Below are 27,723 nucleotides of genomic sequence, written 5' to 3' on the forward strand. Positions count from 1 at the left end.
ATTCTTTGAACATTACCTATCAAACTCTTTGCTGCAATATTCACCTCCATTGTCTAATCTAAGACACTTCAACCTTTTTCCTATCTCATTTTCAACCAAAGCTTTCCATTTCTTGAAAGTATCAAATACATGAGATTTATTTCGAATACAATAAATCCAGGTTTTTACGGTTACATCATTAATAGAAGTAACATAATAATGAGAGCCACCAAGAGATGATACTTGACCAGTTCCCCATACATTTGTATGCACAAGCTCTAATTTTTCACTCTTATTTTCTTTCCCAACTTTGAGGAATCTGAATCTCTTCAGTTTTCCATAAACACAATTCTCACAGAATTTTAAATCAACATGCTTCAAACCTGACAAAAAAATTATTGGGTGAAGAATCTGCATCCCCCTCTCACTCATGTGCCTGAGCTTATGATGCCACAATGTTGTATCTTCTCTTGTAGAGGTTAAAGCATTAATATAATTAGAAATAACATTGCATAAATACAATGTACCAACCTTTTCTCCTTTTCCTATTGCTAGGAATGCTTCAGTGACCGTCCAGGTTTTATCTGTAAACGTAGTCACACAACCTTCACCTCCCAACTGCCCTATTGAAATATTATTTTTCTTTTGATCTGTAACATGCCTTACCTCCTTGAATAGCCATTGATTTCCGTTCTTCTATTTTATGAAAAATGTACCCATTCCAAAGATTTTACAAGGTTTATCATCACCCAATCGAAGTTGTCCAAAATCTACTTGAACATAATCATGAAAATGTTTCCTATAAAATGTGACATGAAATGAGGCCCCAAAATATACCACCCAAGCATCAATAATAATTTCTAAAGAAAGAATCAAAGCATCGTGCAACACATCACCTGTCACATTCACTTCATGACCGTTTTCTTGTTGTGCGTCTCCTTCTTTTCCCTTCTGAAAATTGCAGTCTTTCTTCAGGTGCCCTTCCCTCCTGCATTTCCAGCACACTATCCCCGATCTAGACTTGGATCTGTCTTTCCTTTACTTACTGTGATATCCTGGGCTCTTTCCTCTTTCAATTTTTCTTCCCCTAGCCTCTGTAGTCAAAGTATTACCTAATGTCTCACCAGAGATTTTCCATTGCATTTCCTCACTAAGGATTGCACCGACAACATCATCAAACTTTAAAGTACTAGATCCAGAGACAGAGTTACTAATGGCCATAACTAAACCATTCAAACTTCCTTGCAATGTGAACAAAAATAACAGAGCCCTAACTTCATCATCAAAAGTTAACCCTACGGAACTTAATTGACTCATAACTGTATTAAATTCATTTAAATGATCAACAACAGGTCCACCTTCTCATATTTTCATATTAAATAAACGCTTCATACGAAATACCTTATTTAAGGCCGAGGGTTTTTCATATAGTTTGGCAAATGTCTACATTAAACCCTCTGTTGTCATTTCCTTGGAAATATTAAATGCTACCGATGTAGCCAGGAACAATCGTATTGTTCCAAGTGTCTTTCTGTTGAGAATATCCCACTTTGTGTGTTTCATACTCATCGCCTTCTTTGACTTTCCTCTCAATGGTTGGTATAGACCTCTGTGATACAGATAATCTTCCGTGTGCATCTTCCACAACTGGTAATTTTGGTCGTTAAATTTTTCAATACTAAACCTACCATCATCCACCATTACTCCCACTCAAACGAGGAACCATTCCCTCCTGCGCGTTTATCAGCCAAATAGACCTTCGGCTTTGATACCAGTTGTTACAAAATTATATATTACATAGAAATGGAACACATAATGTGTTGCAAATATTATAAGCACAGAAAATGCATAAAACAGGAGGGACACAGATACACGTGGTTCACCCAATTTGGGCTCCATCTATAGAGAAATAGCCAGTCCTTCCTTTTATATTGTCCAACAAACTAAAGAGATACAACCTACAACAGATCCTTTGTAATTACCTCTTCTCTCTCACTCAATTTCCTCTCTATTCTCACTCAGAATAAAAATCTACATAGACGTAATATAGTTCCGTCATATATAGTGAGGGGTTGCCTTCTAGGGAAAAAACCCCAAATTAAGCATAACCTCTACCGTCAGATCTCCGCCTAATGAAGGACCCATATTGACTACAAAATTACAACATTTTACAAGGCAAGTTTACATCTATTTTTAGCTTCACGACAACCCCCCTTCGACCCCCCTGCAACCGCCCCCCTGGACCCCCCATGCAATGTATATTTTATGGGCAGTATTGCCGCCACATTACGAACTCGGGTCCAATGTGGGGATACCTCTAAGTAAAGAGGATAATGAGGCTCCACACCCAACATACCTCTGAACTTCAAACTGCATCATCTCTTTAACCCGTACAAGTATTTTTGACTATCATATAACATTTGAAAGTTATTTATGATGGTCATTGAAATATGCATTTTACATGGAAATTTTACTTGAAGCTTTGTAAGCAAGGTGCTTTTAACCAATATGACATTAAATAATTCATCCACTAGGTTTAGTCATAGTGTTTTTAAAGATTCTTTAATTATTCTGTTACTATGATGTTTCTTTACCAATGACCTAAACAAATAACTTGATGTTGCTCTTGACATTAATGACTATACATCAATATCCAAGGTTAATCACATGTTTGAATCAATGAAAATGTCACATCCAACATCAATAGAGTTAAGCATAAAACAGTGGGGTTATCCTATATTTTTTATTTTGATATTGAAGGCATTGGTTTTAATTCTACTAAGCGTCAAGGTGTGTAGAGCCTGCTTTAAATAGGAGTTCTCAAGTCACTTAAGTCCAAGGCAAAATGTATAAGTATAACGAGTATATTTGGATCGATATGTGGGAACAATGGAGATATGCCTATCTTGAAGCGTGGTACCAAGATTTATTCTATAAACAAACCCTTTAGTTGACAAAGATGTAAATATGATTGGTGAATAATTTTGTCAAGTGAAGCCATATAAAGTAATTGCATATATGGTTCAACTAGGAGAATGTTACCAATTGTTTGTCAAAAACCCTAGGTTGGTGGATAAATTAAATTGAAGTGGAATTCTAGTGTGGCTCCCACATTTGAGACAAAAACACCAATATGAGATTTGGACCTTGAATAAGTCACCACAGAAAGAATCTTTTGGACACTGGATCATCTAGATCCATAAAGGTCAACATGGACCCCATACATCTAGCTTCATCACACACATCTAGGCCCTGAAGTAACTTAAGTGAAACTTGAAACTTCGTGGATGATAAATTTGGGTTTCAAGGTATATGGGCATAACACGAATGAGGCAACATGTGATAGAGCATGGTTTTGAGAATTTAACACCTTCATACTTATAACAATAAGGATTAGAAAGAAAGGGATAAAAGGTTAGAACCTCAACCTAAGGCTTGTTTCTAAAGCCTTGATCATAGATAAAGAGTTGAGAGTGGAATGTTGGTAAGGATTTTGATTTATGCATGTATCATTATGGAACGTCGAAGAAAAACGCCTATCAAGAGTTAAGAGGAATGTGAACATTGATACCATTTGTAGTCACACAGTAAAAAGATAAGGAATAGCAAGGGGTTTTCCATAGGAGATGATGGTAAAGCTGGGATGTCGTTTAATCATATCGACTAAAAAATAGCTGTAGAATTTTCCCAAATTGAATTAAAATATGAAAAAGTGAACCAAAGCTGAGTAGTATTTAGGATTTTCCAGAGAAACTAGATAGGATACATTAATAATTCCCCAAATATTTGAAGTAAGTTGTATTGTAATTTTGTAGTCCAATGTGTGATTCTTCTATTGTAGTTATCATTCCATGTAATGGTAATTCAATAATTAGTTTGGCATCTTTCATTTCGTACTAAACCAATCAACTTGCAAAATTAGTAGTTATATTTTCAAGCATTTTTAAATTTTAGATATTGTAGTTGTATTTGAAAATATGTTTTAGTGACTCAACTATTTTATATCCAAATATTTTTATGTATAATTACTCGTTGGGGCTCATTTCATATTTCCTTCTAAACAATCAAGTCCTTAACTATATGTTCCTTCTAATGAAAGTCTATTCATTGCACATCATATGGCATCGAAAAAATTTTATGCATTGCAACAGGTCGTCACTAAAACATCAAGTTGCATTTCATGATATTTTTTATCTATTCAACCATATTTCTCTCTAATGTATGAGAAAACACACACATGGTAAGTAAAACAATTATCAATGATGTTGAAATTGTAAGAGCCAATTTTGATTTTTGTAACATATATTGAGGGCCCCAATCCATTGGACATAATTTGAATTCTTATTATATATATTAATTTATTGAATGGTTAAATCATACAACATCATAACAAATTTAACTTTATTTCGTGAAAAATAAAAATATAATTATTTATTTCCCTTCAGTTTTGTATAATTTTTCTATATGAATTTTATCTTACTTAACCATGTTTAATTTCTTTCCTCTTTTATTAGTGTGTAATATCAAATAGATTTTTATTGAGTGTTATTACCACTTTTTCTTTTTAAGAAAAAATATTTCAAAATTATCATTAATTTAATATTATTTAAAAATTGTAATCATAATAAGAAAATATGGAAAAGTGAAAGAACAACACTTAGAAATATATTAATAAAAATTAAAGAATGGGGCTTTCCTTTTGAAATATTAGAAATATCACTTTGAAATATAATAATTGAAATATTGATATGTTATTAATTGTAATTGAAAAAGGTAATACTTATAATTATAATTTAAATGTTAGTTGAGTTTTTGTGTGTTCTTATTTAATGTGGTTTATGGTATTTTGGTATTGGTGATGATTATGTCCTTGGAAAATTAGTACCAATTAGATTTAGGTTGACCACACAGACCTTAAGTAAGAGAATTAAACTCTTAACTTCTTAATAGAAAATGTGCTTTAACATTAGAGGCTCACCAACTAAACTAATCCTTGAGGCTAATGTAAATTAAAATTTATTAAAAAAGTGATCTTTAAATATTATGGAATACCTTATCCTTATCTATAATTACTTAAAATAATTTAGAAATACTCTACTTACTAGAGAAATATATTTGAGAACATTCCAATGTTTAAGGAGAAATCAATGAGTTAAAATGATACATTTTAATATCAAATTATAGATTTTTTAAGACATGGAATCTTTATATCAATGATATTCTTTATTGCGTTTTTTCATTTATAATGAAAACATCTAAAATGAGTGACCTCATTGATATCAGTCATTTTATTTTGTAATTTTTTTAATAAATTATCTCTATTGTTGGAGATTTCTGGAAGAGAACTGTGTAATAGATTTAGTCCATCCAAAGTTTTGAATGGTTACTTCATCCATCATCTCAATTTCTTTGGTTCATCATGATGGATGGAGTATCCATCCATAACAATGGACTCACTAAATAAATTACAAAATTCTCTTCGAGAAATATCCAAGACTATGAACCAACATAGATCCAACTTAACGTTGTATGTGTCAACCTTCTAGAGGCATCAAATCTCTCGATGTCTAGACCTATGTTTTGAGTGAAAAACTTGACAAAAGGTTTTCACCTCGATATATATGATCCCTCTAGGAGCTTGATTAATATGGGGTTAAGATAGACCTAGGACGGTTATATAATACTATATCATATCTATATTTGTATCTATGTGTCTCTTTATTATTCTCTCTCTCTATTTCATCCCCCAGCATACACACTCTCTCTCCATATCTATTTATCTCTCTCTCCACCTCTTCCCCGCCCTCTCTCTCTCTCCTACTCTCCTCTATCCCTTGTTACTCCCTCTCTTCTCCTCTCTCTCTCTCCTTCCGTCTCTTGAGTCCTTTCTCTCTCCCTTTCTCTCCCACCTCCCTCTACCTCTCCCCCCCTCCACCCATCACTCCCCCCGTCCACCCATCACTTTCTCCTTCTCTCTTCCCTACAACTCCAATACTAACTCCGTCGCTCTCTCCTCTCTTTACCCTCCATCTATGAATCTCCCTCTCTCTCTTCCCCTTCTCTCCCTATCTCGCTAGTCTCCTCTTCTCTCTCTCTTACCTCCTCTCCTCTCTCCCTCACTGTCTCTCCATCTCTCCCTTATCACTTCCTCTCTATATCCACCTTGATCTCTCTATGTCTTTGTCATTTCCTCCCATTCTTTTCCCCTCCATCTCCATATCTATCTCTCCTTTTCTCTCTCCCCTTATCTCTCTCTTCCCTCCTCTCAGGCCTTCTCTCTGTCCCCTCCTCTCTCTCTTCCTTCCACTCTTTCCTTCTCTGTCATCTCTGTATATCTCTCTCACCCATCACTCTCTCTCTCTCTCTCTCTCTCTCTCTCTCTCTCTCTCCAACTCTGTTACTTTGTACTCCCCTCTAACCCACCCCCTCTCGCTCTCTTAAATTTGATCGAATTATATTGTGTTTAAGAAGTATCTGAATTAGAAAAAAAAGAAGACTCAATTGGTTGTAAAATATTAAACCTATATTTTGGATCAATCATGTCAAAGAAAAGACAATCATGAAAAACTTAAAAGAATCATGCTCTATCTTTTCTCTATTATTGTGAGTCACTTTGTTTGACTTAATTCCTTGGATCCTTACTTAAGATGGATCTATGTTGGCTATTAATAATAATATTTATATTATATAAATTTCACATACTTATATATAAAAATATTTTGATTTTTTATTTTATTAAAAGAGTGATTTAATTTATATGGGAATATTTTTAATCATTACTAGGATAGAAGGTTTAGATATATCTCAAAAGAAATTATAAATTTTTCTTTTAGATTTAATGAAAAAAATGTTATAAAATAAAATTAAAATACAATATTTATAAAATATTTTGATTGTGAAATAAGTTATGGTGATTGGGTATGTGGCATTGATAAGTAATGGTATTGGTCCATGGTATTCTAACAAATCTTTTTTACAAGTTAAGAATATCCATGGCAAAGTGGGGTGAATACCCATAGTAAAGAATCTTGTCATATTGTTATAAAATATTTTGATTGTAAAATAAGTTATGATGTTCAAGCATGTGTTATTGATAAGCCATAGTATTGTAACAAAGCTTATTCACAAGTTCATAATACTAATAACAAAGTAAGGGTGAATATCCATGGTAAAGAATCTTATAATATTGTTATAAAATATTTTGATTGTGGAATAAATTATGGTTTTTGGGCATGTGGTATTGATAAGCCATGGTAATAACCCATGGTATTGTAACAAATCCATAATAAAACAAAAATTTTAAAAATTTAATATTATTATTTTTATTACTTTAAATTTTTATTGTGAATTGAGGTAACATTTAAATGTTTAAAGTCATACCCATACCCGGGTTTATATTACTTTAACTTTTTATTTATTATTTTTTAACTTTTTAGTTATTACTTTTAACTCTTTATTTATTACCTTTTAACTCTTTATTTATTAGTTTTTAAGTTGTGAGTTATTACTTTATTTAACAAACAACATTTAAATATTTAAACTTTTAATTATTTTTCATTGAGCCAACATTTAAAATTGTTTACATACTTACATTACACCTATACATGTAACCTATATTTAAACTTTTGGCTTTGTTTTTAAAATTTAATGAGACTCATTATTCAAGACAAAACAAAACAATTATATTTTTATATTTGATTTCCTCCATTTAAATCAACTTACAAAAATTGTGGAGGAATTTTAACTCCAAAAGGTTTGTTATTCAAACCAACACCAAAAAAATCACTTTGGTGGATTCCGTCAAATTATTAATTCAGAATATATAAATTCATTTTAGGGTAAACCCAACCCTAAAAAGAAATCTCCCACAAATATATATAGTCAAACCTATCTCTCACATCGATTTGTACAATTATTCTGTTCGTTCTTGTTTCCTTTCAGAGAGAAGCATAACTGCGGAGGCGAATCCATTAGATCTACTAAAACCCATCTTACGCCTTTCTGAGGCAAGCGTGACTGCTGAGGAGAATCCGTTAGATCTACTGAAGAGCCATCGATTAGATCGCTCTAGACGTTCGTAGGTTATGTCGTCTAAAAAGCCATCGATGGCTTCCGAAGCGAGCTCAAACGAACGATACTCTCTTTGTGGGGAAGGAAGGAACAGCAGCCCTCGCTCCAGACTAGCCCAGTCTTCCAACAGATTCTAAGAATATCTTAGAATATGTACCAAACATATTCTAGTTAGTGTTTAATCAAATGATTCTTCTCATCTTATTATTGGAATGATTCTTGAATGTAATTTGTTCGAAGCGTGGGCCAGTGTGGAGCGAGGGCTGCTGTTCCTTCCACCACAAAGACCAAGTGTCGTTCATTTGAGCTCGCTTCCGAAGCCATCGATGGCTTTTTAGGATATAACCCACGAACGCCTAAAGCGATCTAATCCAGGGCTTTTCAGTAGATCTAATGGATCCGCCTCCGCAGTCACGCTTGGCTCTGAGAGGCGTAAGATGGGTTTTTAGTAGATCTAATGGATTCGCTTCCCCAGTTATGCTACGCTCTCCGAAAGAACATAAGAACGAACAGAATAATTGTCCAAATGGATGTGAGAGATAGGTTTGAGTATATATATTTGTGGGAGATTTCTTTTTAGGGTTGGGTTTACCCTAAAAGGAATTTATATATTCTATTTTTTTTTATGACGGGGAATTAATAATTTGATGGAATCCACAAAAGTGATTTTTTTTGTGTTGGCTAGAATAACAAACTTTTTGGACTTAAAATTCCTTCACAATTATTTTAAGTTGATTAAAAAAAAAAATCAAATATAAAAATATAATTGTCTTACTTTGTTCTAGAATCATGGAAGGCTTATTAAATTTTAAAAACAAAGTCAAAAGTTTGGTACATTGTAGATATGTAGGTGTAATGTAAGTATGTAAATAATTTTAAATGTTGGTTGTTAAATAAAGAGTTAAAAGTAATAAATAAAAAGTTGAAAAGTAATAAATAAAGAGTTTAAAGTAATATAAACACTATTCTTTCATATTCTTGGATATTTGCGGAAGAGAATTGTGTAATTGATTTAGTGAGTATAGTGTTATGCATAGATACTCCATCCATCATGATGGACCAAAAAGCTTGAGATGATGGATGGAGTAACCATCTGAAACTTTGGAAGGACTAAATCTATTACACAATTCTCTTCTAGAAATATCCAACAATATAAATTATTTAAAAAAATTGTAAAATAAAATTGTCTAGATGCTTAAGATGGATCTATATTGGTTCATATTTTTTGATATTTCTCGAAGAAAATTGTGTAATTGATTTACTGAGTCAATGTTATGGATGGATACTCCATCCATCATGACGGACCAAAGAGCATGAGATGATCGATGGAATAACCATCCAAAACATTAGATAGACTAAATATATTACACAATTCTCTTCACGAAATCTCACGCAATAAATATAATTTGTTAAAAAAAATTACAAAATAAAATGACTAATATCTATCAACCTACTTATTTTATATGTTTTCATTATTAAAGAAAAGACTCACAATGAAAAATTTCATCCATATAACTATTCCATGTCTTAAAAAATCTATAATTTGATATTATAATATATCATTTTAACTCATTGATGTTTTCGTTACGAAGGAAAAAACTCACAATGAAAAATATCATCCGTATAAAGATTCCATGTCTTAAAAAATCTATAATTTGATATTAAAATATATCATTTTAACTCATTGATTTCTCCTTAAACATTGGAATGTTCTCAAAAACATTGGAATGTCTGTTAAAGCACCTTTACTATCGAGAAGTTAAGAGTTCAATTCTCTTGCTTGAGGTCAATTCTGTGGTTGAACTAAATCTACTTGGTACTAAAATTCCATAGACATAATGATCACTAATATCAAAATACCATAAACCACACTAAATAAAAGCACACAAAAACTCAGTTAACATTTGAATTATATTTATAAGTATTACCTTTTTCAATTACAATTAATAACTTTTCAACTAAAAACCTTACTATTTTTTTTTTTTCTATGTTAAGACTAAACTAAGTACCCACGGGGAATTGAACCGGTGACCTATCACAAGGAGTGCCTTAACAGCGCACCCATTCACCATCAATCCAAAGCCCCGTGGGCCAAACCTTACTATTTTACATATCAATATTTCAATTATTATATTTCAAAGTGATATTAATAATATTTGAAAAGGAAAGCCCATTCTTTAATTTTTATTAATATATTTGTAAGTTTTGTTCTTAACTATTTAAGGAAATACATTGTTATTTCACTTTTCCACCTTTTGTTATTATGTTTACAATTTTTAAATAATATTTTCTTTTTGAGTAAAGACTAAATCTATTAAGAGATGAAAAATATAATACAATCAAGCTTGCATGGAGGCGAAGCAGAAAAGCATGGGAGCCAAAGGTGAAAGGCTAACCACTTCGCTCCACAGTGACAAACAAGGAAAGGACCATAGAGAACATGGGAAAACAAAAAGCTAGAACTTCATAGAGAGAAGCTACCCTGAGTGGGCAGTTGCTGCCACACGACATTATTTTCCTTTTGTCTTGCTTACTTTGACCCATCCAGAAGAGTTTGGCTGAGCCGTAACAAGTTGTAGACTATTCTGCCCTGGCGGTTGAATATCTTTATCAGAGTCTAAGGATGAAGATGAATGAGAACGTTTATGAGAGCTCTAAGGGGCGGAGGGGTTTGCCGGACTGACCGAGGGAGCGTCTAGCGGAATCTCCATGTTCTGCCCATCTGCTACGATTTCTTCCTCATCCGAACTAGAGGAAACTATATCGTCCATAGGAGGGGGAGGCACACATGGATTCCAACTTTTGGATTTGGGTTTGCGATTCAGATTCTTCTTTTTGTCGAAGAACTGGGTACAGGAACTCTGGAGGTGCCCCACTTGATGACAATGGTGGCAACAGAAGGTTGTGTTCTCATAATCCAAGGTTTGAGTCCAGAGGAAATCGCCATACTTAATATTAATCTGATTCAACAGTCCTTTGCTAATATCTATTTCTACACAAATTCTGTCGTAGGTGAAGAGTCCATTTTCCCTTCGTGTAGAATCTACATGCAGGTAGCATCCTAAAGTGTCTGCAATGGCTAAGAAGACAGATATATGCCATAGATGTGCCAGAAGATTTGGGAGCCTGACCCAAATGGGAATCTTGGTGATGACAGCTGCAGAACAGTTGAAGTCTGGAAACCAGGGGGGGAGAAAGAGCCCAGCCGAGCCCCAAAACCAGGGGCCTCCTGTTAAGGCCTTCTGGTAATCTTCATTTGAGTCAAAAGCCACAATGAAGAATCCTTTTGAACAAAAGTAGATCTCGTTTTTTTTAGTCCAGTTGGTGTGGATCCACTGGTATAGATCTGATGTGCGAGGCCAGAGCCCATTAAATCTACATATGAGTGCGGATTCTGCAAAATGCTAATAGCGATCGTCAATCCCAGAATATGAGAGATTGATGGAAGGAATTTCCTCTGATTTGTCTACCAAAAATGGCTTTGGAGCCCCAGAAGGATGGGCTGCTTCCGCAGAGGGCTGCGGATGGGCAGCGTCTTTGCAGACTGCATCTTTATAAGAGAAGGAGGGGGCTGAGGATGATTGCCTAAAGGAGCCACCTCTTAAACCAAAGGTAGCCACAATAGAAGCATCCTTGAAAATGTTGTAAGGAGAGAGAGGAAGGGGATTCATAAGTTGCCTACCCTTATATAGCAATCTGAGGTAGGAGGAGGGGATCCTGAGTCGGTGTTCGAGATTTTTCAAAAGATCTTGCACAAGATCTGTTACGCGTACCCATAGCAATGTCGTTTTGCCTGAGAGATTGATCTGGATCTGAAATGCATGTTTCTCTTCAGGCACATTCCGCGTTATGACCTTTGAAGCCGGTGTGTTGCGAGGCTTCAAACCCTCGGCTATGACCCTCATTGCCACCTCCTTGTCGGTTATGATTCCAGAGTGAAAGGAGCTGTGATCTGTGAGCAAAGCAGCGTCAACCCTACGCATGGCCATATGACGGCCAGCTTCATTTATTGACTTGCCCTCTGTAATACTGAGCGCCTTGAACAATCTCAGCCTTTTCACAGTGTCTTGGCACATCTATTGATTGTGAGCTGGATCGGTTAGATCTGGGGCTGAACCAGGGATTTTATGCCTTTCCACGGTGGGAGAGGACAGCGCGGCTCCATACAGCAGCCTTTCTTGGGTTGCAGTGGCCGATCCGGTGAATGGACTTGCAGAACCAGCCTTGTTGGCGCCGAAAACCCCAATCCTTTGCTTCCTTCTGTTATTGCTCAGTGAATACGACATTCCTATATGTTGCTGGAGGTGGTTTGCTCTGGCCCCTTCTACAGTGAGCTTGGATGCTGCTTCATTCTTTATTATTTCACGTTTCAAGACCTTCCGTTCTCCAGAGCCATGATAACTTGCAGATGTGTGAGCGTAAAGGGTCATGGTGTAGATCTGGGCATTGTGCATTGAGTTCTCCTAGCATGGAAAGCCCTCCCCGACATCTTTTGAGCCATAGTGATGGGTTGCAGAGGTAGCCATGGGATTCTATCTATCACCACTATATCTGGAGCTCTTCATTGATATCTTAACCACATAGAAAAAAAAAAAAAAAACAATTTTTTAAATAATATTAAATTAATGGTAATTTTGAGTTATTTTTTCTTAAAAAGAAAAAGCGATAATAAAACGCAATAATAATATATTTGATATTACACATTAATCAATGAGAAAAGTAATTAAACTAGGTTTAGGTAAGATAAATTTCGTATATAAAAATTATACCAAATTGAAGGGAAATAAATAATTATATTTTTATTTCTCAAGAAAATATAGTTAAATTTGTTATTATGTTGTATGATTTAACATTTAAATAAATTAATATATAGGCTAAGAAATCACATTATGTCCAATGGATTAGGGCCTTCAGTAAATGTTAGAAAAGTCAAAATTGTCTTTTACCATTTCAACATCATTGATAAATGTTAACTAATTTACTTATCATGTGTGTCTTTTATAAGATGTTAGAGAGAAATCTGGTTCAACGGATAAAAAAACATTATGAAATGAAATTTCATGTTTTAGTAATGATTTCTTGCAATGCATACAAAAATTTTGATGTCATATCATGTGTAATCAATAGACTTTCATTAAAAGGACTATATAGTTGAGGTGTATGAAAAGTTGTGTAGGATCATAAAATTTTAGGCCACATGATATGCACTATGTTATGGATTAATCTATGATATAGGCTTGAGGTCAATACATAAAATAAGACAATATAGTCAACTTAGATATTTCCATAAGTTGAGGAAGCTAAAATAAATAGAGGACTTAATTCTTAGAAGGAAATATGAAATGAGCCCCAACGAGTAATTATATGTAAAAATATTTTGATATAAAATCATTGAGTCACTAAAACATATTTTCAAATACAACTACAATATCTAAAATTTAAAAATGCCTCATAATATAACTACTAATATTTCAATTTGATTGATTTAGTAGGAAATGAAAGATGCCAAACGAATTATTTAATTACCATTACATGGAATAATAACTACAATAGAAAAAAGACGCATTCAAATACAAAATTAAAATACATAGAGTTATTTAATTACCATAACATGGAATAATAACTACAATAGAAAAAAGACACATTCAAATACAAAATTAAAATACATAGAGTTGACAAACATTGTTTCAAATCTATGAGGAATTATTAATGTATCCTATTCACTTTCGCTGGAAAATACTAAATACTACTCATCACTTGTTCACTTTTCTTCTTTTAATTCAATTTGGGAAAATTCTACTATCTTTTCTTAACCAACTTGATTCTACTATCTTTTCTTAACCAACTTGATTAAACCATGTCCCAAATTTACCCTCATCTCTTATGTAAAACCCCTTTTTGTTCCTTAGCTTTTTACTGTGTGACTATGAATGGTATCAATGTTCCCATTCCCCTTAACTCTTGATAGGTGTTTTTCTTCCACATCCCATAATGAAACGTGAATAAATCCCAATCCTTACCAACACTCCACTCTCAACTATTTGTTAATTTTTTTTTTATAAGAAGGAAGGCGTTGAATTCTCAAAACCATGCTCTATCGCCTGCTACCTCATTCGCATTTTGTCCATGTAATGGTAATTAAATAATTAGTTTGGCATGTTTCATTTCGTACTAAACCAATCAACTTGCAAAATTAGTAGTTATATTCTCAAGTATTTTTAAATTTTAGATGTTGTAGTTGTATTTGAAAATATGTTTTTAGTGGCTCAACTATTTTATATCTAAATAGTTTTATTTATAATTACTCGTTGAGGCTCATTTCATATTTCCTTCTAAACACTCAAGTCCTTAACTATATGTTCCTTCTAATGAAAGTCTATTCATTGCACATCATATGGCATCAAAAAAAATTTATGCATTGCAAGAAGTCATCACTAAAACATCAAGTTGCATTTCATGATATTATTTTTATCTGTTGAACCATATTTCTATCTAACGTATGAGAAAACACACACATGATAAGTAAAACAATTATCAATGATGTTGAAATTGTAAAAACCAATTTTGATTTTTGTAACATATATTGAGGGCGCTAATCCATTGGACATAATGTGGATTCTTATTATATATATTAATTTATTGAATGGTTAAATCATACAACATCATAACAAATTTAACTTTATTTCCTGAAAAATAAAAATATAATTATTTCTTTCCCTTCAATTTTGTATAATTTTTCTATAAGAATTTTATCTATCTTAACCTTGTTTAATTTCTTTCCTCTTTTATTAGTGTGTAATATCAAATAGATTTTTATTGAGTTTTATTACCACTTTTTCTTTTTAAGAAAAAATATTTCAAAATTATCATTTCAAAATTATCATTAATTTAATATTATTTAAAAATTGTAATCATAATAACAAAATATGGAAAAGTGAAATAACAAAACTTAGAAATATATTAATAAAAATTAAAGAATGGGGCTTTCCTTTTGAAATATTCGAAATATCACTTTGAAATATAATAATTCAAATATTGATATGTTATTAATTGTAAATGAAAAAGGTAATACTTATAATTATAATTTAAATGTTAGTTGAGTTTTTGTGTGTTTTTATTTAATGTGGCTTATGGTATTTTGATATTGGTGATTATTATGTCCTTGGAAAATTAGTACCAATTAGATTTAGGTCAACCACACAGACTTTAAGCAAGAGAATTGAACACTTAACTTCTTAATAGAAATTGTGCTTTAACATTAGTGAAGTCCAGATCAAATGGAGGTACCTGCCATTATATTTCAGAATCTAAACTATCATTCAAACCCTAGATATCAGACAAGATACCTGTGCCTGAATCAATCTTCATCAAGCTAAAATAAATCGCTGAAAATAAAATTATGCAGAAAGAATAAAAGATCTTACAGCATTTCCAGAAGAGTAACACGAACAAGATTTTTAACCCCAAAGTATTTCTTTATTGCACAAAAAATGACAACAAGAGAGCTTTCTTTAGCACCAAACTCTCAGATCAAATATCTCATCTCAAATGACCCCTAGCACCCTATTTAAAGGAAAAATTCCCAATAGCTAGTTTGAGTGATCCATGTCAATATGATCTCGACCGTCGACGAGGATCGAGATATCTCTTAATCTCATTCGTCGAATTTTTAATGCATTAAAAAATTGAAACTCTGCATTTATTTACTCAAAAATATTATTATTTTATTATTTTTAGGTTTTTACTTTATTTTATTATTTTTATTTATTATTATTATTTTTTTTATCGGTAAAGACTAAATCTATTAAGAGAAATCAATATGGTACAAACAGGAGAGGCAAAAGACCGTCAGACCGGAAATGATAGATACATCAACCTCGGTCCCGGAAGAGAGAAACAAACCCTGAGCTGCAGGAAAGACAAGAGACCGACAGACCGGAAATGATAAAATCACCAACCTCGGTCTCGGAAGGAGTAAACAAACACTGCTATACCTGAAGAATCGAAAGCAAATACAAGCTGTTACCCCAGCGGGACAGTGATTACACCACAATGTTTTTTCCCTTTCTTTTTGTTAACATGTGTCCAGCCCTCGTGAGGAGGATGGGCAACAACAACTTGGAGACTGGAGTTCTCTATCATTGGGGACTCCTTCTCTTTGTCAGAGGAGGAAGTCTCATGGGGACGTTTCTGGGAATTTGCTGAGACATGGGTGTGCTCCATAAAGTTCGTGGGCGAACCCATCGACTACGGTATCTGATCTGGTTCTGATTGATTTTCCCCCTTTTCCATACTTGGAACCTTTTCCATACTAGGGGGGCTGGAGCTTCTGGTAGGCGGCGGTGGGCAGGGGGCCCAACGCTTGGGCTTAGTATGAGCAAAGAGGCCCTTTTTTGCTTTTGCTGACAGCGATGGGCAAGAGATATGTAGGTGCCCTGTTTGGTGACAATGACGGCATCTGAAGGCAGTGTTCTCGTACTCTATAAACTGGGTCCAGATAGCGTCCTTGATCTTGAGATTGATGTACTCTGGCAGTCCCTTGCTTAAGTCAAGCTCCACACACACTCTAGCGTATGTGTAGAGACCTTGCCTCTCTCTCTGGTAGTCTCCCATCCAGAAGCGACCCAGGGCATTGCCTATTTGCCTATATACTTCTGTACGCCACAAGTGAACTGGGAGATTTGGAAGCCTGATCCATACCGGAGCCTTGGTGATGACTGCTGAAGCTGGGTCAAAGTCGGGAAACCATGGAGTTAGGAAGAGACCCGCTGATCCCATGAACCAAGGGCCTTCGTCTAGGGCATTGTAGCAATGCTCTAGGTCCTCGAACAACACTATGAAATATCCTTTAGCACAGAAATAAACCTTACAACGATCCGTCCAGGTGGCTTTGATCCAGTCATAAAGATCCTGTGAGCTCGGCCAGAGCCCATTGAATCTGCAGATGATGGCTCTTTCAGCAAATTTCTGGGTGTCGTCTTCAAGATCAGGGTAGGAGATTTCAACTGATGGGATCTCCTCCAATTTGTCAACCAGAAAGGCTCTGGGTGAAGTCTGTATTGGTGGCTCTGTCTTTTCAGCTTGCTTGCCATGGACTGCATCTTTGTACGAAAAAACCTTAGCTGAGGAAGGCTCTCCCCCAGCTCCTCCTCTAAGACGGAGGGAAAGGATAATAGATGCATCTTTCTCAATACCGTAAAAAGAAATAGGTAAGAGATCCTCCAGATGTTTACCTTGGTAGAGAAGCCGTTGGTCTGCCGAAGGGATTCCCAATTTGATGTCCAATGCATGCTTGAGATTCCACACTGGATCTGCCTGGCAAACCCATTGACGCATGGTTTTTCCTGAAAGAAGCCTGATTTGAATCTGGAAAGCTGTGGATGATTCTGAAGGCTTTTTTCCCCAACCGTTCTGAGGGGCAGGAAGGCAGATGCCTTGATAGAGATTCGGATCCGGCTTTGGTTTAGTGTGCAGGGGCGGCATACCTCTGTTTAGAGTCGTTCCTTCTTTCCTGGAAACCCTGGTCCATCGCGCCGTTCGATTCTCCCTATCCACTGCCTCGATAGTCGAAAGGGGGCTGCTCCATTGCGCCATGGAAGCAGGGGGACGGGGCCCTATTTTCCCGGAGCTCGCCGATAAGAGGAAAGCAGACTCTTCTGTGTCTACAACCCCTGCGATCATGGCTTGGAGATCTTGAGGACCTGCCGATGATCTTTGCCCAGGTATCTTCAATCCTTCCGCGTTCGGCGCGATTTGTGACCCAACGGTGGCCTGGGGCCAGGGACCTTCAAATCTGGGTTTCGAACCATTGAAAATGGCATGGCCTTGTTGCTGATCTGCAGTAGAGAGAAAGCCTCTGTATCGATGCGCCATTTGCTCCAGCCTTTTCTCACGCAGCGCGGTCCAAGAGCCGACGGCGGCCGAGGGCAAGGAGACGGGGGAGCTAGGGTTCGCCATCTCACCTGATTTCATCTTGCGAGAGTTTATTTTTATTTATTATTATTATTATTATTATTATTATTATTTAGTTTTTTAATTTTTTAATTTTTAATTTTTTAATTTATTTTTAAATGGATCCTCGAACTTAGCCTTTGGAAAAATCACCTAGGACCTAGGACTTAGGACTTATGAGGGTATTAAAACATTTTCTAACCCTCAAGACACTTTACATCATGACTTTTACAACTTTACATCTCAAGGGGGAGAACCCATTTGACATAGACCCTCATAAACCACTCAATTATGAGACATAACTATAATCTAGCAGATCAACATACTAGGATTCTCCTAAGATTCTAATGAAAAAATCCATTCTGGCTTTGGGGTTGGGCTGAAGGAAAAATCTGCCGATCATGGATCGGTGAGAAAAAAAAACTTCCAGAATGTAGATTATCACTAGAAAATTTGGTCCACGTAAGAAATTTACATACATGACTCAACTCTTCTAATATTATTTACAATTCACACATGCAGACTGGGTTTACAACATATATTGATCAAGTCGACGATGATTGTCGAATGGCATGGACACGTCAATCAAGTGCTATCCCTTTTGCGAAGAAAAGGGGGTGTACTGCTATGGGAAGTTGACACATAGTGGTCAAGAGATATCATCCTTTATCTTTTGCTGACATGATGTTTGGTGCTAGCAAGGCTCCGAGAGCCAAGATTTGCATCCAAGAGAGTAAGGATATCCTCCGAGCTCTCAAAGAGAATATGGCTACAACACAGAACTAGCAGAAGCTGTATGCTGACAGGGGTCGAGTTGAGAGACAGAGTGAGGTAGGGGACTTGGTCTACCTATGATTACAGCCATACCGACAGTCGTCATTGAAGCGGAAGGGAGTTGATAAGCTGAAGCCCCACTTTTATGGGTCATACAGGGTGATACGCAGGATCGTACAGGTTGCGTATGAATTGGAGCTGCCCCAAGGCAGCAAGATTCATAACATTTTTCTTGTATCATGCCTAAAGAAGGCATTGGGACAAAAGGTGACACTGACAGATGAGCTACCACCCACGGATGATGAGGGGAATTTGGTGTTGTAGCTGGAGGCTATTATTGATACCAGGGAGAGGCAGCTACGGAGCATGATGGTCCAGGAATTCTTGGTGAGGTGGAAGAATTTATCGGATGCAGATGCCACTTGGGAGAGAGAAAATTTTGTAGCATCCATCACTTCAGTTGCTTGAGGACAAGCAACATTCTACTAGGGGAGACTGTAACATTCATAATTAGCCATGGCTAATTGGAATATTCGATTTTGCTTAATTTTGCCTTCTATAGTTATTTATAAATAAAAAGGTGAGGAAAGGGGGACATAACTCACTTTATGAATAAAGTCACTCCCTAGTAGCACAACATTGTAACTTGAGAGGGGAGCCAAGGGGGCCCAAGGACCACGTAGAGAAGGGGCGCACGTAGACACTTGGAGGGACTGCGCAGATGGAGAAGGAACACATGATAAGAGAGAGGCTACGTTGGAGGACGTGGGCATTAGGGTTTTGAGACAGGCCAACACTATAAAGGAGAGAGGAGCCTCCTCATTTTGATCATTCGATTATGTTGCATTTGAGCTAGTCACTTCGAGTTAGAGCATGCTCGTTGTTTAGCCTATCTGCAGCAGTGTCTAGTGCATCGAGTGTCTCCATTTGGAGATCTCACCCTTAGCTGTGAGGGACTTCGAGTGCCTGCTCGAGCAAGGTACTTTCAACAGTATTTTGCAGGAGGAGCAATTTCTGGAGTTGAGGAGGAACTGAGCATTTTGATGACTACGCAATCTTGAGAGGGGAGGATGTAGTCTCTTTTGGTAGGAGCTTCGGATTAGGCTTATGTGGAGGATTTGAGCTTGGAGATTGAGCAAGGGATCAACCCTTGCATATTGGAGGATTTTGGTAGAGTTTCGAGTAGAGTTTTGGAGGATTCTCTTCAGGGGCAGCGTAGAGCCTTCAGGGATTATGTAGATCACCAATGGGGTGTTCTTCGAGAATCAATTGTTTTAGAAAAGCTTTCTAGGTTTTTCTGGGTTTATTGAGCAAAGGCTGATTCCAAAGTTTTAGTATTTTCTCAGGAGGGGAACAGCCCCAAATCCTCATTTGATTCGAGTAGCAGTAGCAGCACAACAGTCCTTAGGCAGTTGGACGCAGTTCAGAGAGAGGCCATTTCCTTACCATTCTAAGTGTATTTCTTCACTTGCCTTGTGCAAGTCAAGGTGCCATCTTTCTGATCACCTCTTGTTCTCTTTCCATTACTCAGTATAATAAAATGGCTTACCATTTCTCTTTGCATTTCTTGAGTATCTGCTTATATTCCATGCATACATTATTGTATGTTGCACTACTGTTATTTCTTTGGCTGGAGTTTGCTTGTGTTTGAAGGGTATCCCTGATAAGGGATATTACAACACATGAGATCTCCAATACCCAGAAAGGGTTTGGGCAGATTCTAAGTAGATCAGGAGATATTAAAATAATTAATATTTTTAATGGAATCCCTAAGTCTAAACTTAGGGAAAATAAAATATTAATGTGTATTAATATGAATCTGTGTTAGAGTGGTCCAAAAGACATGGATTAAGCCAGATCTAATCTTAGCCGTTGATTAGGGACTTAATCTCAGCCATTGATATGTCAACAGGAAAAGTATAAGAGGAGGCTTGAGGGTCACTTGGAGAACACACCAGATGATTAGTCATTCTATTCTCTAGAGTAAGGTTTGCTAAGAGAGATAGAATCAGTGATCGGGAGAGCAACTGAGGGGAATTGAGTATAGAGTAACAAAGAAGGCAGAGATTGTGCTAGGAGAGAAGCGCAACAGCCAAGGAAGGTGACGCAGAGTCAAGAAGGGCTCACACACGGCCACGTAGAGGCAGCCGAGTGTTGCGTAGAGCACCAGAGGGGCAAGTGCAGCTGACGCAGAGGCTCTCAGTGCTGACACAGGGCCTCCTGGGGCTGATGCAGGCTAAGAAAGGCTGACGCAGGGCCAATGTGAGACAGAGAGAGGCTGACGCAGTCCAGATTGGGCAAACGTTGGGGTTACAAGAGCAGTTTTGTGCTGAGGAGCTACCGGAAGGGCTTCTCGGGGTTTCAGCCAGGAGATTTCTCTCAAATTGTGAGGTATAACTACTAAGGAAATTCTCTTTTGGGTAGGCCAATTACGACACCCAGATTGTACCGTGATGTTGCTTAATAAGAAAGCCCTCAGATAGCTGCACTGGTTTTCCCGTATTGCGTTTTTTCGAGGACATTGGTCCAAAAGTAATGATGTCATGTGGTGTGTTTGTTCTTGTTTCTTCTAGTTGCTGAACTATAATATTTTGAACATGCACTGGTGTTTATTTTCAGTATTTACCTTGTAGATAACTTGCTAAAGAAAAATAACAAGTAGGTAGGAATAAATCAGGAAAAGTGCATAAAGAGTTTCTAAACTAGTTAAAAAACTCAACACTATACAATCTCGTATTTTCTGTCCACGTAGATCTTCAACACATCTGCTCCAACATTGTCTTCTATGGAACTTGTCAAGCGAATCTCATCGCTTCACACAACATCATAGTACAAGGTTGTCGAGTATGAATCGATCCACCTTTTCTTACTCGGTTCCCTACAACAACCCATAGCGGGGGGAACCACAGTTCAACCCACTCAACTTCCAATTGCTTGCATTCACCGTCGTTCCACACACTAGTGAACGACTCAATGCTCATTATCAAAGACTCCAACACTGCTACCAGAGAAACATTGATCCACGAACTCTCTGCGACCTGGTAATAATGCCACAGTCGCCAACACATTCTAAGATTTTCAATCCATACTGTTCCCAACAAAGCACCACTACACGGAGAAACACTCGGCTCACAAGTGACGCCAAGCTCCGCCTGAATGAATGCAACTCTTCACTGGTGACTATAACAATATGCGAGGCAACACAAGCCACAGAGAGGAACAGATTGGATCCATAGGCAAAATCGAAATTATTAACTCACGATGTTCAAATAAAGGGAGATTTGATGTGCCATGACAGATCTCGCCAACAGACTCTGCTCACATGGCCTGTAGCAGCGATACCAACAATCCCTCGCACCAACCTTACAATGTGAAAAGCTGATCACCAATTTAAAAAATGATCACTACACTCCCTCTACTCTCACAACGTTGATTGATGGACAAAAAAAGAAAAACAAAAACAATACACGTATACTTTATTATTTCCCTAGCCCAGGAGTTGCCAAGGTCTAGGCCCAAATGGGCTCTGATACCATGAATGTGAAGGACTTCCTAATAGACTAGCGGTTGCAGCGGTTACAGTAGATGGTTATTCGTTTATATGGACACTGAAAAATGCATCAACAAGGTACAAAGTGTAATTACCAGAATGGACCAGATGTAGATCTTGCAGATTGATATCGAGACGAGTAGTCATTAAGGAGGTGTGTTAGAAAATGTAATTCCTACTTGTCTCAGTTGTGATCCTCGCTATGTAAGGTAGTATGTTCCTATTAGTTAGGAGTTGTTTCCTAGATTGGTGTGTGGTTGAGATATTCTCTCAACCAAGTGATTGTGTGTCCAAGATAGTTTCCCTATCTTGAGATAACACTTCATATATTTATTTGTAACATTATTTGATTAAAGAGGAATATAGGTTTCCTTATGAAAATTTAACAAAAACATGTTTATATTTTTATACATGTCAGTTCCTGCTGTATCTGGATCCTAGCTTTTCAGAAATCTCGTGGATCTAGATCTGGCCATGCTTCTGGGTCCTAGTTTTAAAGTTTAGTTACTGTTGAGCACTTGGAGCTCTTGATTGGAGGAAGATGGTAGCAAACATCAAGCTCCAAATTTGTGTAATTTATGTTAGTAGACAGTATCATATAGGTTAATATATATGTCACCAATCGAACATTTCGATGTTAGGGCTATTGGTTAGGTGGTATATAATAATGTAAAGAAGGATAAAAAACTTGAGAGAATGTTATATATATATATATATATATATATATATATATATATATATATATATATATATATATTGTGCATAACCTATCTCAGGTTTCTGATCATGTGCTTGTTGCAGCATCATTATTATGTTCATGTTCATGTGTTTCACTTTTTTTCCATGCACTTGTCTAAAATCATACAGAGATTGCTATAACAGTATGAGAATAGCTCTGTGAAAATCTATTTAAGAGTCAATCACTATACAAATAAGCTAAGAGTAATTGATATAGAGATAAGTCCAAGAGTCGAACATTATAATATATAGTAACAGTATCATAATTAGTCAAGCGATCAGTTTTTGATGTAACAAAAGGAGATAAGTGAATGGAACCTTTGTGGTAGTTAACTATTTCTATCATACAATTATAATTTCTTTCTTTTTTTTATTCCCTTCATTGCTATGTTTTGAATCAACCTAGCACAAACTATTTTATGACTCAACGACAATGTCCTTCGCAGTGTGTCCTGAAAGGAAAATGGAATGCCTATTCATATAAGTTTGTAACAAGCAATGACCACTTCTACAAGAAGCATGAGTATTACTGAAATGAAAATGGTGACAAGTCACAGAGGAAAAGAAATCCAAACCATGGGAGTTAAAGGGAAAATGTAAAAATTTATAAATTGAAGTGAGACATAGAATGGTAACTTAAAGCAGGAAAGACACAGAATATACCTTTTGTATTAAGATCTGCCTGAATAGTTCTGAACGCAATGTTGCCATCACTTTCTCCCAGATTGTACTCATGTTCGTTACAAAAATAATGATAAATATTGGTTCCAATAAATAAAGAGTACCTATTTTACTGAGCAACCCCATAGTTGCTCTGAGTTTGACCCAATAAGGATTTCAAAAAATTGACCTATGTAAACACCATACAAGAAATAATATCATGTTGAATGTTAATATGAAAAATATGTTCGATTTTGTATAGTTTCCACTTTGCCTTGAATACAAAAATGCACATAATAGTGTGTAAACCCATCCTATATGATTATTGTGTTTGATTAAAACCTGGTTCTCCAAAAATATGTGAACTGCAACACATCAAAGGTTCTCCACTTTTCCAATAGAGACACAGTCCACAAGACAACAATAAAATAAAATAACATGCTTGTCAAACCAAAAAAAATATTCTTAAAAGTTGTGAAACATTGACATGACTTCAATGCATCGTTATGTGAGTAGGAAATTTTAAAGTTATAGCGGGAGTCCAATGTTTGAAAATTGATGGTTTGTGCAGAGATAGAAAAATATGAATGGGTGTTTAGAAAATACATTTCTTTAAACTTTTATGAAGAAAATGTGGAAAAGGTTGGCATAAAAAAGCATCGTCAAAAGAAGATTCAGCGATTGTGGATTTTGATGGCCGATGGTGGATAATATACTTCAAAATAAATTTATAGAGGATATTAGAGAAATTGGATTATTTGGCTAAGAATCCCCCACTTTTTCTACTTAGGAGCAAAATGCTAGTGTTTCTCTCTGCGACAAAAATTCGCTTTGCATCTTACAATGTTCAGCTCTACCCATACCCATCTAGTAGCATTTAAACCCTCTTGTTCGTTTCTAGTACCATGCACTCTTGTAATAGGAATTCTCTTCTCATCCAAGCCCATTGGACTAGCCTGCTCTTGTGGTCTCCTATAAAATCTCTTTGTCCTATTAGAGAATGACAACAATTAATGTTAATAATGTAATTATCTGATAAAATCTAGTTTTATCATTCAGATAGTTACATAACCATAGGTAGTTATGTTACAAAATGTTTGAATATTAAAGTGGTGATTGCCCGAGAGGCTTCATGTAATCTTCTGGAGAGTCATTTTGACCTAGAGCAAAAAGAATTCCAATCCCTTGCCCCATGGATGTTTTCTTCACACACTGTCAGGGTTTTACCACGTAAATTTTGTTTGTTTCTTGAAGTGTGATTCAATTTCTATTTCATGTACATTTCTTTCTTATTTACATGTTAACAGGCTCAAAATACCAAGTGGTATCAGAGCTTAAAGTTGTGAGGGTCGCGAGGTAATTGTAAGGCAAAATTTGAAGACTCAACTGGTGAATTTTGCCGCACGTAAAAGAGCAACCGATCAATTATGTCTGGAGCTGCACCTATGTAGAAGTGTAAACCCCTGTTTGAAAAACCATTTGAAAAGCCAAACCAGGCCCACTAAACCGTGCAACTCACCAACTAAACTAATCCTTGAGGCTAATGTAGATTAAAATTTATTAAAAAAGTGATCTTTAAATATTATGGAATACCTTTTCCTTATCTATAATTACTTAAAATAATCTAGAAATACTCTACTTACTAGAGAAATATATTTGAGAACATTCCAATGTTTAAGGCGAAATCAATGAGTTAAAATGATATATTTTAATATCAAATTATAGATTTTTTAAGACATGGAACCTTTATATCGATGATATTCTTCATTGTGTTTTTCTTTTATAATGAAAACATCTAAAATTTGTGACCTCATTGATATCAGTCATCTTATTTTGTAATTTTTTTAATAAATTATCTCTGTTGTTGGAGATTTCTGGAAGAGAACTGTGTAATAGATTTAGTCCATCCAAAGTTTCAAATGGTTACTTCATCCATCATCTCAAGTTCTTTGGTTCGTCATGATGGATGGAGTATCCATCCATAACATTGGACTCACTAAATAAATTACAAAATTCTCTTCGAGAAATATCCTAGAGTATGAACAACCATAGATCCAACTTAACGTTGTATGTTTCAAACCTTCTGGAGGGATCAAATCTCTCGATGTCTAGACCTATGTTTTGAGTGAAAAACTTGACAAAAGGTTTTCCCCTCGATATATATGATCCCTCTAGGAGCTTGATTAATATGGGGTTAAGATAGACCTAGGATGGTTATATAATACTATATCATATCTATATTTATATCTATGTGTCTCTTTATTATTCTCTCTCTCTTTTTCAGCCCCCAACATACACACTCTCTCTCCATATCTATTTATCTCTCTCTCCACCTCTTCCCCCCCTCTCTCTCTCCTGCTCTCCTCGATCCCTTGTCACTCCCTCTCTCTCTCCCTCCAACTCCCTCTCTTCTCCTCTCTCTCTCTCTCCTTCTCTCTCTTGAGTCCTTTCTCTCTCCCTTTCTCTCCCACCTCCCTCTACGTCTCCCCCTCTCCACCCATCACTCTCTCCTTCTCTCTTCCCTACAAATCCATCACTAACTCCGTCCCTCTCTCCTCTCTTCACCCTCCATCTATCTGTCTCCCTCTCTCTCTTCCACTTCTCTCCCTATCTCGCTACTCTCCTCTTCTCTCTCTTACCTCCTCTCCTCTCTCCCTCACTGTCTCTCCATCTCTCCCTTGTCACTTCCTCTCTATATCCACCTTTATCTCTCTATGTCTTTGTCATTTCCTCCCATTCTTTTCCCCTTATCTCCCTCTTCCTTCCTCTCACGCCTTTTCTCTCTCCCCTTCTCTCTCTCCCCTCCTCTCTCTCTTCCTTCCTCTCTTTCCCTCTCTCTCATCTCTGTATATCTCTCTCACCCATCACTCCCTTTCTCTCTCTCTCTCTCTCTCCAACTCTGTCACTTTGTACTCCCCTCTACCCCACCCCCCTCTCTCTCTCTCTTAAATTTGATCGCATTATATTGTATTTAAGAAGTATCTGAATTAGAAAAAAAAGAAAACACAATTGGTTGTAAAATATTAAACCTATATTTTGGATCAATCGTGTCAAAGGAAAGACAATCATGAAAAAATTAAAAGAATCATGCTCTATCTTTTCTCTATTATTGTGAGTCACTTTGTTTGAATTAATTCCTTGGATCCTTACTTAAGGCGGATCTATGTTGGCTATTAATAATAATATTTATATTATATAAATTTCACATATTTATATGTAAAAATATTCTAATTTTTTATTTTATTAAAACGATGATTTAATTTCTATGAGAATATTTTTAATCATTACTAGGATAGAAGGTTTAGATATATCTCAAAAGAAATTATAATTTTTTTCTTTTAGATTTAATGAAAAAAATTATAAAATAAAATTGAAATACAATATTTATAAAATATTTTGATTGTGAAATAAGTTATGGTGATTGGGCATGTGGCATTAAGAAGTAATGGTAATGGTCCATGGTATTCTAACAAATCGCATTCACAAGTTAAGAATATCCATGGTAAAGTGGGGTGAATACCCATAGTAAAGAATCTTGTCATATTGTTCTAAAATATTTTGATTGTAAAATAAGTTATGATGTTCAAGCATGTGTTATTGATAAGCCATAGTATTGTAACAAAGCTTATTCACAAGTTCATGGTTAAGAATGTTATAATATTGCTATAAAATATTTTGATTGTGAAATAATTTAGCGTTTTTGGGCATGTGGCATTGATAAGCCATGGTATTAGCCCATGGTATTGTAACAAATCCATAATAAAACAAAAATTTTAAAATTTTAATATCATTATTTTTATTACTTTAAATTTTTATTGTTAATTGAGGTAACATTTAAATGTTTAAAATCATACCCATACCCGGGTTTATATTACTTTAACTTTTTATTTATTATTTTTTAACTTTTTAGTTATTACTTTTAACTCTTTAGTTATTACCTTTTAACTCTTTATTTATTACTTTTTAAGTTCTGAGTTATTACTTTTAACTCTTTATTTAAC

Source organism: Pinus tabuliformis, chromosome 8 (genome assembly GCF_031772625.1).
Source record: "Pinus tabuliformis cultivar Carrire ecotype Pingquan chromosome 8, CPIR1, whole genome shotgun sequence".
NCBI lineage: Eukaryota > Viridiplantae > Streptophyta > Pinopsida > Pinales > Pinaceae > Pinus > Pinus tabuliformis.